We start from the raw sequence: 9674 nt of genomic DNA, 5'->3' as shown, positions 1-9674 counted from the left end.
CCACTATCAGAAGGACTCCATTGGCTCTAAAATAGTCATCAAGGTCTTGATTTCCTTCTACACAGCAATGTGGTTAAGTACGTACATTATATAACCTGCAAATGCATTAATATAATATAGTTCCTTCATTTATAGAACATACATAAAATAATAACATCTATAATAAAGGAAATAATCCTGCTTAGCATCTTCCCACCATTTTGTATTTGAAGGGTGTACTATATTAAAATCTTGTTAAAGCACTTGGGCGGGATAATTCAACGTGACTGTAACTCAATGTTAAAATAATGTGTTGCCAAATTAAGATGTGCATTTTGTAATGCAAATATATCATGAAGTTTTTTTTAAAAAGCTATAATATTTGCTATTAATACACTGATATATAACCTAGCATTTTACCTGTTGGCCTTCAGCTGTATTTTTGATCTCTTGTGTTGCAAAGTAGAAAACAGAATATGCTAAATTTAGATAAATGATAAGGCAGCTAAATGGTATTCTATTTTTAATAAAAAATAATATTAATATACAAACACATGGTGAGAATAATATTTGTAACAGCTGACTGTTGCACTGTGAATAGACTGATAAGAAGGTAACCAATAGTTCATCTAGAGGGATTTTGTATTATTAAGTGCTGACTGACAATTGTTAATGGGAAATTTTAAATAGTTTATATTTCTATTTGATGAACTCCAGTGCAGTAAATCCTATCTTGTTGATTCACTATTTTGCTGGAAAAGAGAGATAAAGCTTTTAGATGTTTAGATCTATTGTTCCATTATTGTTATTGTTAGCTGAATAAGTAGTATGTTCTGGAGGTTTTCTTGCAACTAGACTTGCAACTCTTGCTCGTAGAAGCTATGAGGGTTTTTGCTCAACAATTCATCAGCTTTTTCCTAATTTGAGGGACTTTATTCACAGTCACTGATGCCCTAGTTTCCTCCCAGTTGGACTACTATAATGTGTTCTACATGGGACTGCACTTGAAAAATATCTTGAAACTTCTTTTGAGATCAGAGAGTAAAGGAAGTACAGAGTGCTAAAAAAAAGTACAAATGAACAAAAAAGAAACATAATTCAAGAGATACACAACAGATACAAACTCAGTGTAAACCTTTCCAAACTTGATTGCAGAAAATACGACTTCAGCAACAGAATAATCAATGCCTGGAATTCACTACCTTACATCCCTATACCTTTAACCTTAAACTGTCTACTATTGACCTCACCCCATTCCTAAGAGGTCTGTAAAGGGTGTGCATAAGTGTACCATCATGCTTACCACTCCTGTCCTACTTTCCACTGGTGGGTTTCTACCGGTTTTACTACTGGTTCGCTCATTCGCTCATGCGCGCAGAGCAATTTTTTTTACTCCCGCCACTGCCACTACTGGTTCAGCCGAAGTGGGCCGAAACGGAGCAACCCACCTCTGCTACTGTCCACATTTATTCATCCCCATTTCATTCATACTTGTTGTGACTCAGCAGAAGCTTGCTGTGAGTTGCGTCGGGATGCAGGAATAATGAGCAGCTGTTGCTCGTTAGGGTCGTCTTCTGCAGATAAAAGACAGATGGTGCCACGCCTTAGTTGCAGAAGTCAACGTCGTTCGTTGTTCGTGGTTCATCATTCGTTTGTTCGTGAGTTCAGTTTCGAGATTCAAAGAGGCACTTGGATAAGTGATTTGCTTTATGTAAACCTGATTCAAAGAGGCACTTGGATAAGTGATTTGCTTTCTGTAAACCTGGTTCGCTATAAGAGCTTTTTGTTTTTGCTTTTGCTGTGTAACTTTTTGCCAGAGACTTTATCTATGCTTATTTTTGGGCTCACAGCCAGATTGAGCCAGGACTGATAAAGATATTTCCTTTGAAGTTCTGTCTGACTGTCATTTGTGAACGAGCGAAGAGGGGGGTCAGAACACATACTCATGTTTATTCTTATACCTATTATCTTGTAAATGATTGACAAATCAAATAAATAAAAATAAATGCAATAATTTTAGCATACTCAGAAGACAAAAGCTCTGCATATCACAGCAATCCATAAAGATCATAAGAGCATATAAATATATCTTAAATGAATTCTGAAACAATTTAAGAATGAGAAACAAATTGAGGGAACAAACTTTTGGGACACTGACAAACTATCAGCTAGATCAGTGGTTGGTTACCAATTTTTTTACTACCAGTTTGCATGTGTTTGCGCGTGTGCTCGTGCACGCACACACTTCTGGGCATGCACAGAAGTGTGCGGGCTGGTGGGTGGAGCCTCCTGCCACCGCTACTACTGGATCGCGTGATCTGGGCTGAACTGGGAGCAGCCCACCTCTGAGATAAATGTATATATATAGGTCTTAACTTTGGTGTCCGTTAAGAGCCAAGGTGGCGCAGTGATTAGGGTGCAGTACTGCAGGCCATTTCAGCCGACTGTTATCTGCAGTTCAGTGGTTCTAATCTCAGTGGCTCAAGGTTGACTCAGCCTTCCATCCTTCCGAGGTGGGTGAAATGAGGACCCAGACTGTGGGAGCGATATGCTTAGAGGGGGCTGAAAGCCCTATGAAGCGGTATATAAGTCTAACTGCTATTGCTATTGCTATAATGTACTTTATTTTCTACAACATTTCTATCTAGAGTTGGTGTTTTCAAATCAAAGCCTCTCTTTGTTTTTGGATTAATAATTCTGGCAGGTTTTTAGTACTGTAAGTAAGACAAACATGAAAGCATTCATCCACAAATCTCATTTTTAATTAATTAGTTAAATAAATTTAATTAAACTAATTAAATCTCATTTTACCCTTCCTATCCTAGTCCTATCCACACAAACACAGAAAAACATTACCTATAATAAGTGCCTTTATAAAAAGTTCCTATGAAAGCAGAGTTATGTAACAATTAACAAATTTCAAGTGTAAGTGCACTTAGATTTATTGTATAGAAAATTGTCCTCAAATTTTTCCAAAAGTGAACTCTTCTGTGAAAGTAACTTCCGTTTATTTTATTTTATTTTATTTATTATGATACCCATTTGAGTGATATACTGACTTTGTATTTCATTCTATCTCCCTCTTAAAGCCATTTTTATTGCTGCAATACATACTCACTTAGCATTGTCTTTTGTCTCTCCTGCTCCTTTATTGGAACATCAAGAGTTCCAAGTTGGACATCCCAATCTCACTAGAGGGTATATGAAATATCCTTTTATCATTAAACTTAACTCTCCCTCGGGAAATGAAAAAGAAAAACTAAAGGCCAAGCATGAAGTTTAATAAATTTGGAACAAGCTTACTTTCTTGTTCCCTTCTCTTCTTTCTTCCCCTTTTGAACATTTTTTTAAAAATCTTTCCTATTGCTTGCAAGACATAGAAAAATAATTTCAGATCCAAAGTTTGCCATATCCCCACATCCACAGCTGGGGGTAGGAAATTTCCTCTTGAAGGCCAGCAATAACAATTCCTAGAGTATTTCCAAGAGCAGATTTCCATTTTGGAGGTTGAAACACTTTGTTGGATCTTAAAAGTGAAAAACAATCATTGACAAGATCCTGTCTTGTCATCTTAAAAGGATTTAAACAGAATTGAACACATTAGAAAAATTAATCTCAATTAAGATGAATTTGATTTATTTACTTCAAATAAATGCATTTAAGGTAAGGTGTGTAAAGGGCTAAAGGAAAGGAAACTAGGACATGGATTTTTTAAAAATTCTCTTCTTAGTGGTATATATCTTCCTCAATCATGAATCCTCTACAAGAAGTCTGAGAGTTTAAGGGTACTATGCAGTATCTTAGCTGTTCCTATCATTGCATTCATCTGGACCAAGCTGAAGTTGTTGGGATCTTTTGGAGTCATTTTCCCAGTTTAGGATTCACAAGACTAAGTACTCCAATCACCATTGAGACCATTTTAGCCTTTAGTTTCACACTGTCTCTAGTTCCTCCTTCTGGTCCTGGTACTTCTCCAGCTTCTTCTATTTCTTCCTGATGTTGATGTCACTTGGAACCACTACTTCTACCACTACTGTTGTTTTCTGATCCTTGTCTAGTATCACGATGTCTGGTTGACTGGATAGTACTGTCTATCCATCTGTATCTGGAAGCCCCACAGGATTGTAGTCCGTTCTTACTCTCCATAACCCTCTGCAGAATCTCCCATCTGGATCAGGAGGGTTTAGTCATATACTGTGCAAGTGTCCCTGTACACATGTTCATGTTCAGTATTCTTGCCTGTATTTGATTCCCTGCCACCATGTGAACTGTCTATGAAGGTTCTTTGCACAATCAGCACCTTGGATTCTATCTTGTGTGATAGACCTCTGCTTCAAAGGATTTTGTATTTAGTTCATCTTCTTGGGCTATTATGATTATTGCCTCAGTGCTTTTGCTCCAGCTCTTTCCAGCCATTGGTAAGATTTCCCAGTGTTAGACACAGGCAGGCAGGCAGGCAGGCAGGCAGGCAGACAGGCAGGCAGGTAGGTAGGTAGGTAGGTAGATAATAGATATGACATGTATGTATGCATATGTATGTGTATATATTCTATATATAGGGAGAGAAAGGATATATTGTGTGTGTGCATATATGTATGGTAGATCAAATCATGATCAAAATTAGCCATGAAAATATAAGAAAAACAAAAGGCAAATTTATCATGCAAATTATAGTAGATTTTACTGCTTAAAATAAGCAGCAATATCTATCTGTATAGTAAAACAAAGAAGGTTTTTATATAGAAGCACTTGGTACATTATTATAATTACAAAATATTGTTTTGAATATGAAAAATAGCATTATTTTTTAATAATGTCTTTGTCCATCATAACCATTTATTATTGTCCTGTATACACAATCACAATGCAACTTACAATCATAGCAAGTCATCCTTGACTTCTTTTCAGTCTCTTATATTTTGTATGGCCAATTTGGAGTTTTTAAATCTCCCACTTATGGAAAGAGAAATATTTACTTTAACTCTGCTGAGAAATATTCAATCATTGCAATAAAGGAGATTGGAAAGGGAATTTGAAAATACTCCTTTATGTTCTGGAACAAAGACAAAAGATCTTACCTATACTTTAGAGGATTATTAGCCTATGAAAGGAAGAGACTTATACTGGTTGTGAATCAAAGGAAATCTGTGGAATATGTGATTATCTTTAATATACATGGTGTCACATCACATTTATCCTAGTCGAGCTGAGACTTGTTTCAGAATGAATGGAGTGGATGGTGGACTTCTGGGATATTAGGGTTATTAACATTTTTTAAGCAAACTGAATCTGGCTGAAGCAGAGAGCAAAGCAATTCTATTAAACCTCCTTCCTTCACTCATTCATGACTTGTTATCTATGCATTTTTATTCTTTTATGTATGCATTTTCCACTCTCAAATTTATAAATATTATAAATAATAGGTAAACATGCATTTATTTATTGGATATGTCACTAAGAAATAATTAATATTTAAGGTAGGTAGCATTTATTGTCTGCTTATTAGTTTTATCTATCTGCCAGCAAGAGTATGCAAAATATTCTGTCATCCTTTTCTATTCTTGATTATCAAAACCCCATTTAAATAAAAATGGATCACATCATTTCTGGAAGAGACACAAACTGGGGCCATGAAGACCATCTTAAATGGAGAAAAGCTATCAAGAATATTTTGTCCCATGTCAATATTGGTTCACTTATATAAATGGGGATATTAATCAAAGGATTCCTGCACAGTCTTAATGGCTATAACTGAATCTAAAGATTAAGGAAAATATTTAGTTGTTGGCTACACTTCAGCAATGTATGACTATGTTGATGTTGAATCCCATATTTATTAGTTTGGGAAACAGAAAATAGAAAAACACAGATATGCATGCCTGCGTGCCTTATCTTTTATTTTATGCAACTGAGCAAATAAAACCTGTATTTACATGGAATGGTCTTTATTTGCAATACATCAGGTTTCCAGATGCATAGTATAGCCAGGAGAAAGTTGCATTCATCTAAGGCCAGGAAATGTGACAGGTGAGCAGCTGAATATATATTTTATTTTGGTCATATAAATATAAAGTCACACTTCCATGTCTATTAAATTGCCATTCACATATTACTATGATGTTTAAATTAGAATAGCAAATATCATACCTTCAGGAAGGATAAAATCTGAAAAACCAGTACACTGAAAATATTTCTAAGAAAATCATTCTTTTGAGTTTCAAATAAGATAAAAACTTGGAACAAAGAATTTTTGAAGAATTTAAAAGATTTATGTTTGAGGCCCAAATTCTTAATTTCATTGACTGGATTACACATTTAATAGCCAGAGAGAAAATATTCATAGCAGAATATATAATCTCTAAACATTTTAGATAAAAGTTATCTATCAAATACCAGAAATGTGCCTTCTCTGCTACAGCATCTTCCCTCTGGAATGAAGTTGTCTCAAGTATATGAATGGCCTCTCTCTGCGGAATTTGGTTATTCATCTAGTCCAGTGATGGCAAACCTTTTTTGGCTGCTGTGTCAAAAGCGGGGGGGAGCACAGGGGGGTCGTGCACTGGTGTGCCACACCCATAACGCTATGCATGCGTGTGCGTGATCAGCGATACCTCCTGTCCTTTTGCCACAGTTTTTTCACCTTCCCCAGGATCCAGAGGCTTTCTAGGAGCCTGGGGAGGGCAAAAACAGCCTCCCCTCCCCTCCGGGTGCCCTCCGGAGGCCTCAGGAGCTTCCCTGAAGCCTCTGGAGGGCAAAAAATGGAACCTGTACGTTTGGAAATGGTGACTTCCGGATTGTCTGTAGGGGCGATTTTCAACCTCCGGAGCCTTCACGAGGCTTCCCAAAAGCACTGGAGGGTGAAAAGCGGACCTACGGACAAACCGGAAGTCACTTCTTAGATTCTAGACAAAGTTGACTAAAAGCTCTTTTTTAGACAACATAGGTTCATTTTTTACTATTGCCCCTATTTTGCCATCTTCTGTTTTTATTTGTGAACCATCCAGAATTTCTGGGAATTAAGCAATGGCAAATATCACAAATAAATAAATAACTTCCATAACCCTGGCTTTTAGACATGCTGGCAAGGGATAATATATTTCTTTCTAAACATTTGGAGGTTATCCCATTGCCAACCCTTTTTATGTAAATGTTGCCTCTTGATCCAAGTTTTTTAAAGATCATAATTGTCATCATTCATCTCTGATAATCAGAGAGACCTCACAAGATATTAAATTAAAAACAATAATCAGAATCAGGAACTGACTTTACTTCATGCCATTATCTTGATTTTAATTACGCTTCCTCAGCAGCCATAAATGAGTTACTTCTCATTTATATTGAGTTACTTCAATATAAATTGTATATTTAGAAAATATACAATTTTCTAAAATGTATTACAAGGAACAGAAAATATTCATTGGTTAGTAGGTCTGATTGCAATGGAAGCAAACTTATGTCGAGGCAGATACTAAGCAAGATACACATCCTCATTTATAGAGAATTGTCCAAAAGGCTTTCAGGAGACAACTCTTACCTTAAAGCTTGCTCTGTTTGAATGTTCACTTGAAATTCAGCTTAAGAGCCCAAAGAAAGATGAACAATAGAAGCTTGAGGTGTCATATCAGTTTGTAATACTTAAGCAGCATACTGAAAAAACACAATATAATTCTAGTCTAAAGCTTTGCATTATGTATTATATTTCTGTTTATATGATAGTTTTATTTTTTCTTATATATCAATACAATAGCAGAGTTGGAAGGGACCTTGGAGGTCTTCTAGTCCAACCCCCTGCCTAGGCAGGAAACCCTATACCATTTCAGACAAATGGATATCCAACATCTTCTTAAAGACTTCCAGTGTTGGGTCATTCACAACTTCTAGAGGCAAGCTGTTCCACTGATTAATTGTTCTAACTGTCAGGAAACTTCTCCTCAGTTCTAAGTTGCTTCTCTCCTTGATTAGTTTCCACCCATTGCTTCTTGTTCTACCCTCAGTGCCTTGGAGAATAGTTTGACTTCTTTGTGGCAACCCCTGAGATATTGGAACACTGCTATCATGTCTCCCCTAGTCCTTCTTTTCATTAAACTAGACATACCCAGATCCTGCAACCTTTCTACATATGTTTCAGTGTCCAGTCCCCTAATCATCTCTGTTGCTCTTCTCTGCCCTCTTGCTAGAGTCTCCATATCTTTTCTACATCGTGGCGACCAAAATTGAATGCAGTATTCCAAGTGTGGCCTTACCAAGGCATTATAAAGTGGTATTAACACTTCACATGATCTTGATTCTGTCCCTCTGTTTATGTAGCCTAGAACTGTATTGGCTTTTTTGGCAGCTGGTGCACATTGCTGATTCATATTTAAATGGTTGTCCACCAGGACTCCAAGATCCCTCTCACAGTTACTAATATTGAACAAGGTACCACATATACTGTACCTGTGCATTTCGTTTTTCTTGCCTAAATGTAGAACCTTATTCTTTTCACCATTGAATTTCATTTTATTAGATAGTGTCCAATGTTCAAGTTTGTCAAGATCCTTCTGTATCTTAAGCCTGTCTTCTGGACTGTTGACTATTCCTGCCAGCTTGGTGTCATCTGCAAATTTTATGAGTTCCCCATTTATTCCCTCATCCAAGTCATTGATGAAGATGTTGAAGAGTACTGTGCCCAAAACAGAGCCTTGGGTACTCCACTGCATACTTCCCTCCATGTAGATGCAGTTCCATTGTGGACTACATGTTGAGTGCGGTTGATCAGCCAGTTATGAATCCATCTGGTGGTGATGCTGTCCAATCCACATTCTTCTACTTTATCTAATAGTAGGTTATGATCTACCTTATCAAATACCTTACTGAAGTCCAAGTAAACTATATTGACGGCCTTCCTCTGGTCCACTAATTTTGTCACTTTGTCAAAGAATGCAATAAGATTAGTCTGGCATGATCTGTTTTTTTTTTTTTTAAAGTGGTAATTTTTATTTTATTTCTTTAAAAAAAACACAAATATTTCATCATTTGTCAATCATTAAGACATTGAAGTACAATTTTTTTGTGTGTGCCCCTCCCTCCCTCCACCCCCCCACCCCCCTCCTCCTTCCCCCTCCCCCGACTTCCCAGAACCCGTACACGGTATGGATTTTTAACTAACACAGTCTAAAATCTATTGAGAAAAAAGAAATAAAGAAATTAATGACATTCTACATTGACCTTAGCTTCTTCTTACTGAACTAACTTTTAACCGTTTAAATCATTTCTGATCTTAAGCATAGGCTAACTGGAATTTCTTGGTCCCGTATTTATTTTGTATATAGTCAATCCATTTTTTCCAGTCTCGTTTATATATCTCATTTGAATGATCTTTGAGATATGCCGATATTTTAGCCATCTCGGCTAAGTTTGTTACTTTCAATGTCCATTCTTGGATTGTAGGCAAGTCTTCCTTCTTCCAATATTGCGCCACCAACAGTCTTGCTGCAGTTATCAGGTGCAGAATCAAATTAGTCTCTACCACTGTAAAGTCAGTACATATACCTAGTAAAAATAACTGAGGAATAAACTTTATCCTTCTTTTAAAAACATTTTGCATGACCCACCATATTTTTATCCAGAATGCCTTAACCTTTTGGCAGGTCCACCATATATGATAATATGTAGCATCGAGAGAACCACACCTCCAACATTTAGGCTGTACATTC

The sequence above is a fragment of the Thamnophis elegans genome, chromosome 3 (genome assembly GCF_009769535.1).
Source record: "Thamnophis elegans isolate rThaEle1 chromosome 3, rThaEle1.pri, whole genome shotgun sequence".
Taxonomy (NCBI): domain Eukaryota; kingdom Metazoa; phylum Chordata; class Lepidosauria; order Squamata; family Colubridae; genus Thamnophis; species Thamnophis elegans.
Note: the sequence above shows the minus strand (reverse complement) of the source record.